General features: G+C 48.1%; 1 protein-coding gene and 1 long non-coding RNA gene across 2 annotated transcripts in view; one reads left to right on the forward strand and one right to left on the reverse strand.

Moving 5' to 3' along the window:
- The window catches only part of PLEKHA2 (pleckstrin homology domain containing A2), a 57,565-nt gene extending 54,910 nt beyond the window's left edge, over positions 1 to 2,655 (reverse strand). The window contains exon 1 of the mRNA XM_060001421.1: positions 2,520 to 2,655. The gene's annotated coding sequence lies outside the window, so the exon portion shown is untranslated. The remainder of the gene's footprint in view (positions 1 to 2,519) is intronic.
- On the forward strand, positions 1,530 to 9,358 carry LOC132417669 (uncharacterized). Its single transcript, XR_011246336.1, has 4 exons — positions 1,530 to 1,882; positions 2,138 to 2,247; positions 8,043 to 8,162; positions 8,961 to 9,358. It is a non-coding gene; the product is annotated as an uncharacterized lncRNA (long non-coding RNA).

Here is a 9,358-nt window from a genome sequence, read left to right on the forward strand (position 1 = left end):
AACTACTTACTACAGTTTCAGGGAAACAGAAGAGATATTTACTGCACTGGGGCCACAGCAAGATCTAATTTGAGGCGTTCCAGCCTTTTAACAGGGGCATCACCCACCTGCCCACCTGCCCCATGAAGAAGACCGGAGATCAATGAAGCGCCAGCTGGATGCACATCCGGAGATCGAGGCCCTGCTGCTCCCGGCTCCCTAGTGATCCGGCACTTTCAGCAAATACCAGGCAAGCCAGCAGGAGGGCTGCTCGGAGGGGCGTGGCTGGCTGATGGGGCTGATGACTCTCCCTTCCCATTTTTGCAGAATCTCTCCATAAGTAGGCACCGACCAAAATCTGCATGTCTCCAGGATTTATTTTAACCTCGGGGGAAAACACCAAGCTGAATTACGGTTCAGCACACTACGATGACACGATGGGATTTGCAGGCCCTACTTCCTTATACAGAAGAGAGAAGCAAGCACCAACGACGAGGGAAAAGCAGCACTGCAAACGCTCCACCAAAGGGCAGGTGGTTCCCCAATCCGTACCTAGGTGATTACCCATCTGTGAAGTGAGCGAGGCTCCCATCAGCAGGAGTGCCACAGGCACTTTGTCAAAAGCGGGGCTTACAAGGAAGGCGAAGGATACTTAGGTCCAAAGGCAACACCCAAGGGAAGCCCTCATGAACCAGCTCAGACGAGCTTGTGGCACCACCACATTGCTCTCTTCTCTTCCATTTGGATAGGGGCAAACAATTCATGCGCTTGCAGTCACTCACTCATTCATTCAAGAAACGTTTACTTAGCACCTAGTAGATGTCACACACCAGGCTGGCCACAGAGTCTAGACTGCAAGCTATGGCAAAAGTCACCTGCGTTCAAGTGGCACACGATGGTGAAGGCTAATATATGAAAGGATGAGAAGGCTGTTAAAGTTTCCTCTGGCTCCTCAAAGCATGCTGGATCTCTATTTTAGCAACTGCATTGTGTCCTAGGCCCTGGTGTACCGCCTGTGTCCTGCATCAGATGGTAAAATCCCTGAAGACAGAGGCTACATTTTGTTCATCACTGCCTTTCGTGTCTTAATTACCCAATAAATGTCAGCTGAATGCAACTGAAATAGAAAACACTTCGATTCTTTCAAGATCTTTGGCTTTACTGTTTCTGAAGGCTTTGCCACCAAACAGAAAAATGATGAAGCTCCAGAAAGGAGGAAAAAGGGGATTGACTTAGATATATTAAGAAAACAGGGGCTTCCCTGGTGGCGCAGTGGTTGGGAGTCCGCCTGCCGATGCAGGGGACACGGGTTCGTGCCCCGGTCCGGGAAGATCCCACGTGCCGCGGAGCGTCTGGGCCCGTGAGCCATGGCCGCTGAGCCTGTGCGTCCGGAGCCTGTGCTCCGCAACGGGAGAGGCCACAGCAGTGAGAGGCCCGCGTACCGCAAAAAGAAAATTGAAAAAAAAAAAAAAAGAAAAGAAAACAGAAGTACAATTTTGGAACTTCAGCCCAAGTGCAACCACCACTCAGCGGACCGAGATGCCTCGGGGGTGTCACCGCTGGCGTCCCGGTAGAATGCCTGTCCCCTCCCCTTCTCTCCCCGTCCCTTACTCTCCTCTGAAAATCCCCATCTGGAGTCCTAAAGAAAGACGGGGCGGGTGGCGGGAGAAGGAGTTAGAAGGGGAAGATCCACCAAGTAGCAAGGAAACCTTACAGCGAGAGGCTGGGGGTTCAGGGCTGGCCTGGGGAGGAGATGGGTCCGCCCCCAGTGAGGTGGCCCTGCCGCGCCTCCTCTCACACTTTTCGTTCCTACAAGGCCTCTCTTTTCCCTTTCCTCTTTTTTTTTTTTTTTTTAATTCGATGAAACAGCAGTCTTCAGAACTGGAGCAGAAGAGGGAAGCGGGTAAGGTGAGGAAGAAGTTCGTGAGACAGACAGACAGCTCCCCTCGAGTGCTTTCCCGACCTGACACCAAATCTGCATTTTAGTACAGTTTCCTTTAAGTCACCCCAGAGTCCGTAGTTCCAGAAGCCCGAGGGGCCCGGGCTGGACCCAGAGGGAAGGGGGGGTCTCTCCCTCGGGAGGCTTCTAGGCCTGCCACGGAATAAGGTAATAGGGGAAGAGAAAGATGAGTCTCCACGGCCCCATCCGTGCCCCCAGGGACTTGCCTGCACGTTCTCTGCTCGTCTCCCCTACCCGCTGCCCGGGAAGTCGTGGCCAAGCCGGGGCCCCAGCGCCAGAACCCGCGGAGAAGTTTCGCCGCTGCAAACGTGAGAAAACGCAGCTCCGCAGAACACCCGCCCCCACCCTGCCCGCGGCCCCACCCCGCAGCCCGATCCCTGGCGGCGGCGACCTTGGACACCCCGGGCGCTCCCGAGGGCCGGAGGAGGGGCTGCCCTGCGGGCTCGCCGGGGGCCACCGGAGGCGGCCGGGGGACGGCGGCGACCTCCCCTCGGCCCGCAGGGGGGCGCTCCCCCCCCCGCCCGCCCGCCCGCCCCTCGGCGCCGCGCCGCTCCCGGGCCCGCGCGGGCGCCCCACTTACCCCGCCGCGCAGGGCCGGGGCTCGGGCAGGGTGCGTGGGTTACATCGGGCTGGGAAGCGCCTCTGGGGCCCCGCGGGCCGTCGCTCTCGGGGGATGTCTGTCGCCGCCAAACTCTCGGGGTCTCTCGCGCCTCTCGCTCCTCTCCCCCTCCCCTCCCCTCCTCCCTCCCCTCCTCCCTCCCTCCTTCTCTCTTGTCCTTCGGCTCTTTTTTCCGGGTTAATTACGTTTCGCATTAAAGCAAAACCCAGCCCCGGATGTGAGTACAATGCTCCGCCGAGCCCGCCGGGGGCGGAGAGGGGTGCCGGGGCGCCGCGGGCTGGGAGGGGGCGCGGCCGGGCGCGCGGGCTGCGCGGACTCGGCGGGGGCGGGGCGCCCGGAGGCGGCCCCAGAGGCTGCGCGCCGCGACCACCTCGGCCGCGCAGGGGGAGGCCCTGCTTCCGACGCCGGCCCCGGGCAGCAGGTGTCCGAGTGGGAAAAGGGCCCGGGGATGAGGGCATCCTAGAAACAGAGAGACGAGCCGGCCCGCGGGCTCACTCTTAACCCCGTGTATTCTTCCCAAAGCACCCACCTCCTCCCCCAGCCCGCTCCAGCGACTTCAGCCGGGCCTTCCCCGGACCCAGAGCCTTCAGCCATCGGGGTTTAGGGTTAGCGTCGAAGGAAGCATCTCAGATTCTCCCGGGTTGTCATGCATGTGCCCCAGGAGTCCAAGGGGGTCGTAAGTTCTAACGGCTGTATAGGGACTTTTTCAGAGCGTGGCGCAAAGACGCCTTTCCAGCCCTCGGAGCGGGAGGGGGCTCTGGGGGAAAATGGGAAACAGACAAGCAGCAGGTATTAAGTAATATTGCCAAGAGGAACCGAAGAGAACTGTCGGGTGCCGGTGCAGCCTCTGCGTTACCGCATTTGATCCACGCTGCAACCCAATGGGTATCAATCCCCTTCACGATGAGGAAACCGAGACTCTGAGACGTTAAGGAATTTGCCCTGGGTCCCACAGTTATCAATGGCTCGTCTGTCAGGTTCTGATGCCGGCCTCGCACGTGAGGAGATAGATATTTCAATGTACATGCAGCCAGGCACATAACATTCGAAACACAGAAACGTAGTGGATTGACCCTGGGATGGAGGACCGACCGGGAGCTGCGATTCCTGGGGATTTTGGTGCAAATATAGTTGATAAGGTCGAGTCCTAGTTACAAGGCTTTGACGCAGGGGAGGGCCGAAGAAGACCCTTGAGGCTAGATGGGCGGGATTGCGGGAAAGGCGGGTCCACGTCCCAGTGTTGGAAGGGGAAAGGCAGACTGTTAAAAAGTCTCCAGGACCTGAGGCAGCAAAGCCTGGGGGAAGGGGGGCCCCAGCCAGACGAGCTGGGAGGAAGGTAGGACCACGCTCAGCACACACCCCGAAAGCACTAGTGATGAAACCACACGTTTCCTCTTCCATTTTGATTGCCAAAGCAAAAATGAACCGACCTGCTCTCTCAGGTGTGAAAAAAGACTGTTTGCTTTAGAACATTTTGCTTTGAATGAGGAAGGAAAGGGGGACACAAGAAAAAAAGCATTTCCTTTGAAATAAATACATCAACGTCAATTTTTTTTTTCTATCTGCTCATGAAGATTTTTGCCACTCACATAAATTTCAGGCAGAGCATATACTCTGGAACCAGATGGCCTGGGTTTGAATCCCAGCTGTGGTGCTTATTAGCTTTGATCCCAGAGCAAGTGACAACTTTTCTGTGCCTTATTTTCTACATCTGGATGCTTACAAAGAGTGAATGAGCTAACATTTGTAGAGTGTTTGGATTACTGCCAAACGTGAAGTAGGTGCTATGTAAATGTTTTTGAATTTAAAAATTAGATTATGGTTTTCAGGGTGAAATGGAACAAAATTCCATCCAGCTCCCAGTAAATCCGACTGGAACGGATGGTTTCCAGTATGAGCCATGAGGTAAAAAGTCTCAGATTCCATGGTACGGTTCATATTAAAACCCATAAAACTCTAGTCCCTGTGGGGCCTGCCTGAGTTACTCAGTCACAGAGCCACAACTATTTCCTGAGCACTACTGTATTGGATGCCTGGGAGGCAAAGCTCGGCGAGAGGATGCAAGTGTTACTAGGAGGTTGACGCAGCCTTGTATCCCTCCTGGAAATGCCATGAAAATGGCACAGAGTGACAAAGTACTACCAACTTTTAGAGGAACAAGACGTGTGTGCGCGCGCATGCGCATATGTTTGGGAGGGGTCCTCGAGAAAGAAGTAGTGAATTTTGAAATGGGCCTGAGAAGATGGGGACAATTTGACTCCAGTGTTGGGCTGGGGTGGGGGTGGGGGTCATCGGTGCACTTTGGATGATGCTTGTACTTCACTGGGATCCCCGTTTACTGCCACATTTATCGCTAGCCAGGACCTGGCCCCAGTTAGATTACAGTTTCTTCTCTGACTCCTGTATTTCCACTGTTTCCTCAGAGGTCTCCTGCCACCCCCTCCCATAGTGGCACAGAGTGTCAATTGAGTCTGAGCCCTGCTGTGGTCCTTTTGCCATCCTCGACACATTTTGAAAGTATTTACATTGACTGATTTTATGCATTCATTTTTTTCAGTGCAATAAACAGCCCGGATGTCTGAAAATGTGACTCCGCCTATTGGGAAAGGAATGTCAAAAAAGGCCTTTCACATCAGCTATCTCAGTCCCCTGTTGTATCAGTGCAAGATGAGGTTCAACAATTTGCTGAAGGTTTTGCAGCTGGTTAGTGGCAGAGGTGTTTCTGGAACCCAGGGTTGACTACCCCCAGAATCTTCTAGTATTGATGTGGGAACCTTTCCATGAAGATGGAGACTACTGGTCCAGAACCTAAGAATTTAAACAGAGAGCCTTATACTCTATACCCATTTATGCACTTTTCTATTCATTTTCAGTGTTCACGGCTGGGTAACTAGATGCCCTAACGACCTTCAGTGGTGAGCCAGGGCACCCTCTGGGGAACCACATTGTGCTCTGTCCTTAGAGACACCCATTATGGAAGGTACCAGGCTGAAGCTGGGGCCGGGTAGTTCCGTTGGGGGAAGTGTGGGACTGAAGAGGCCAAGGTCAGTGGTTGATCCTGGTTCAGGCCAGTTAATTTCGCACAAAGATGAATTGCTCCAAGGCCATCGCACTTCTAGTGCTAGCTGGTCATTTTATAAAGAGTTGTTGTTGGTTTCAATAGCAAAGTACCATCCATTTCTAGAAAGATTACTCAAACTACTATTGTTCTATTCAGTCCTATTCATTCAGCAAACAATGATCTGAACCTAGTAACTATTTTTCCTCCCATATATCTTGTACTTACTTATTTTCCAGGTACTTACTAAATGTTAATTGCTTTACCTGTATTGTCTCATTTAAGTCTTACAACACTGGGAGTAAGGTGCTACCATTTCCCCATTTTATAGATGAGATGACTAAAACATGGAGACCAAGCCTAGTTACAAGCCTGTGCAGTCTGACGCCAGAGCTGGCCCCCTCTTAACCACCAAGTTTGTGAAGGATTCAGGAAGACCTAAAACAAGACTCTTTCCCTCCACATTTTCGATAATTATCATCATTTAGAATCTCCTTTCCTTTTCAGCTAGCAATTTCATGTCCAAAGATTTGTCCTACAGAAAGTCATCCAGAGATATATATAGTATAGATGGAGTGTATGTTTCTGTGTATATACGAAGTGTATATCTGGAATATATATACACATTTGCTGCAGCATAATAGTGAAATTTGGAAATCACTGTCATTCTCATCAGCAAGGGATTGACCAGGTAAATACCATTAATGCCATATAATCTTATACTATGCAGCTGTTAAAAAAGAATGAAAAATACTATATGAATTTTTTTCTATATGAAAAAATACTAAATAAGTAGGACTAAAAAAGGTACAAAGGTGCCTGTATAATACAATCCCATTTCTGTAAATAAAAACCGTACATATTTATTACATGAAAAAAAGTCTAAAAGACTATATTCCAAGCTGTTAGCCACAGTTCTCTTAGGGCATGGGAAGAGGGACTATAATGACGAATCTCACTTTCTAAGAGATGTATTTCTGTAATGTGTTATTTTTTGCAATAAGCCTGCATACATTTGCTTATCAAAGAAGAACAATAATGATTTAAAATTATAGTGAAAGATTTTAAAGTTCTATGAGCAAGCATATTGCACCCCTCAAGAATCCCATCATTTAGTTGGGAGGGAATGTAACAAAAAGAAAGAAAAGCCAGAAACTGATACAAGCAGGGACAAGAGGAAAGAGAAAATTTTGTGGGAAAAAAACAACCAGCTGGGGTTGAGAGGTGCAGGAGAAAATGTATGAAGGAGATAGCACTTTGGAAGAACCTTGAAGGTGTAGATAGTGTAAAATGTGGAAGGTGGAGAGGGGCATGAGAATAAATGGGTTCCAGATAAAGTGACTGGTTCTGTGCAGCTGGAGCATGGTGGAAGCAGGGAGGATGAAGAAAGGATTTTCATGGGGACCAAAACAGGGAAGAAAGGTTGCTGGAGGGTCTTTATTGCTAAGCAAATGAGTTTTACTTTATTACTTTAGGCTTTAAGAGCCACTGGAGGTTTTTGAACAAGGAAGTGACACTATTAGAAGTAAATAAGCAGCAATTTCGTAGTTCATGACTGCATGGTAACTGGTCTCTTAACACCAAGCTGCCACCGGGATGTGACTCCTGACTCTGTTCCTAATTAACTCTGTAGCCATGGACCAGTTACTCTGCTTCTCTGTATTTCTATAAAATGGAGAAGGTGGTGATAACAGATAACTTATCTCATACCATTGTTGTTGAGACTGAGTTAATGTTTTTAGGGCACATGGTAATTGCTGAGAATGTCTGTTAAACTTTAACAATCAGCTTCATACCTTTGAATTAAAATCTTTGCATTTCATTTTGAAACTTCTATTACAAAGAGCTAACATTACATGACAAATTATTAACTATTCTTTCTTCACACTTTCACAGGTTTATAGATTATTAATCCCATTTTACAGGTGGAGGACTTTAGGTTTTTAAGGAGAGATACAGTCTCAGAATCACATAGCAAGACATGAGTTGTGAGTCCTGGTTCAGTGATCCCTGCCCAACACCCAAGGTTATCGCTTAGCTCCAATTCTCAGAGCCTTGAGAATAGGAAAAATAGAAAAACATTGACAATTTCTGTTTATAGGATAAGGGAAACAGCAGTAAGGGACAGTAATAAAATAAAATCAAAAACGAGAAAACTTTGGTGAAATACCTGGAAGTGTGTATATAAAATCAAATTTATAATATATATATATACATATATATATATGTATATATATCTGGTGAATTATGCTACTTCCAAAATAAAAGTCATATGTTGAAGACCTAACTTCCAATCTGACTGCATTTGGAGGTAGAGCTTTTAGGAGGTAATTAAGGTTGAATGAGTTTATAAGGGTGAGGTCCTAATCCGATAGGATTGATGGCCATATAAGAAGAGGAAGAGATCTCTCTCCCTGTCTCCACAGCACCAAGAAAAAGCCGTGTGAACACACAGCAAGAAGGCAGCCGTCTGCAGTCCTAGAAGAGAGCTCTCACCAGAGCGCAACCATGCTGGCAACCCCATCCCGGACTCCAGCCTCCAGACTGTGAGAAAATAAATTTCTGTTGTTTAAGCCACCCACTCTATAGTACTTTTTATACTCATACATATATATAGACATTACATATGTACACATGCCAAAATTACTTCCCTGTGACAAAGTTTGGAAAACATTGCCATACTGCTAAATCTGATACTAATATAAACTTCAAAATGAAGTGCCCATCCAGTCCCCAGAAATAAGAGTCTCCTGGCTAAATGCACCATTCCTATTGATTCATGCTGATGATATTGTTTTTCCGTCAGTTTGAACAAGGGCAGTGCATGGCTTGGAATCCTGCATCCCCAGTGATGCCCTGTGATTACAAGGGAAGAACTGGGCCTGTGGAATCAGAGAGAGAGAATGAATAGATAGATACCTTAGGTTTGGATCCTTGACCTTGCTTTCGTACTAAATTTTATTTTTGACCTTGCTTTCGTACTAAACTTTATTTTTGCTTAGACTAGTTTCATAATTCATTTCCTCAGCACCGAGCCTACATAGGGGCTACGATTAGAAAATACTGGGGGTGAATATAGTTAAAGTTGGCAACTGGAATAAACTATCTGGTTTATTCCAAGAGATGCCTATGGTGGTCAGTGAAGCGAGTTGGCTGTTACTTCAGTGGTTCACAACACAAGCTGGTGATTACAAAACAAAGAAAATCAAACAGGGTATTTGAACAGATGGATTTATGTCCTTCCATTATTTTGTCAATAGGAAATATATGCACACTATACAAAGTTCAAAAGGTACAAAAGAGGAAGAGTGAACAAATATTTTATTTTTAAAAATTCTTTCTAGGGGCTTCCCTGGTGGTGCAGTGGTTAAGAATCCACCTGCCAATGCAGGGGACATGGGTTCGAGCCCTGGTCCGGGAAGATCCCACATGCTGCAGAGCAACTAAGCCCGTGTGCCACAACTACTGAGCCTGCGTGCCACAACTACTGAAGCCTACGCGCCTAGAGCCCATGCTCCGCAACAAGAGAAGCCACCGCAATGAGAAGCCCGTGCTCTGCAACGAAGAGTAGTCCCCGCTCACCACAACTAGAGAAAGCCCAAGCACTGCAGTGAAGACCCAATGCAGCCAAAAATAAAATAAATAAATGTATAGAAAGAATCCTTTCTATTTCTGAATTTTCCAAGTATTCTTCAATAAGCATGTATTATTTTATGATTATAGGAAAAAAGTTAGCTTTATA

The sequence above is a fragment of the Delphinus delphis genome, chromosome 21 (genome assembly GCF_949987515.2).
Source record: "Delphinus delphis chromosome 21, mDelDel1.2, whole genome shotgun sequence".
In the NCBI taxonomy this organism is placed as follows: Eukaryota; Metazoa; Chordata; class Mammalia; order Artiodactyla; family Delphinidae; genus Delphinus; species Delphinus delphis.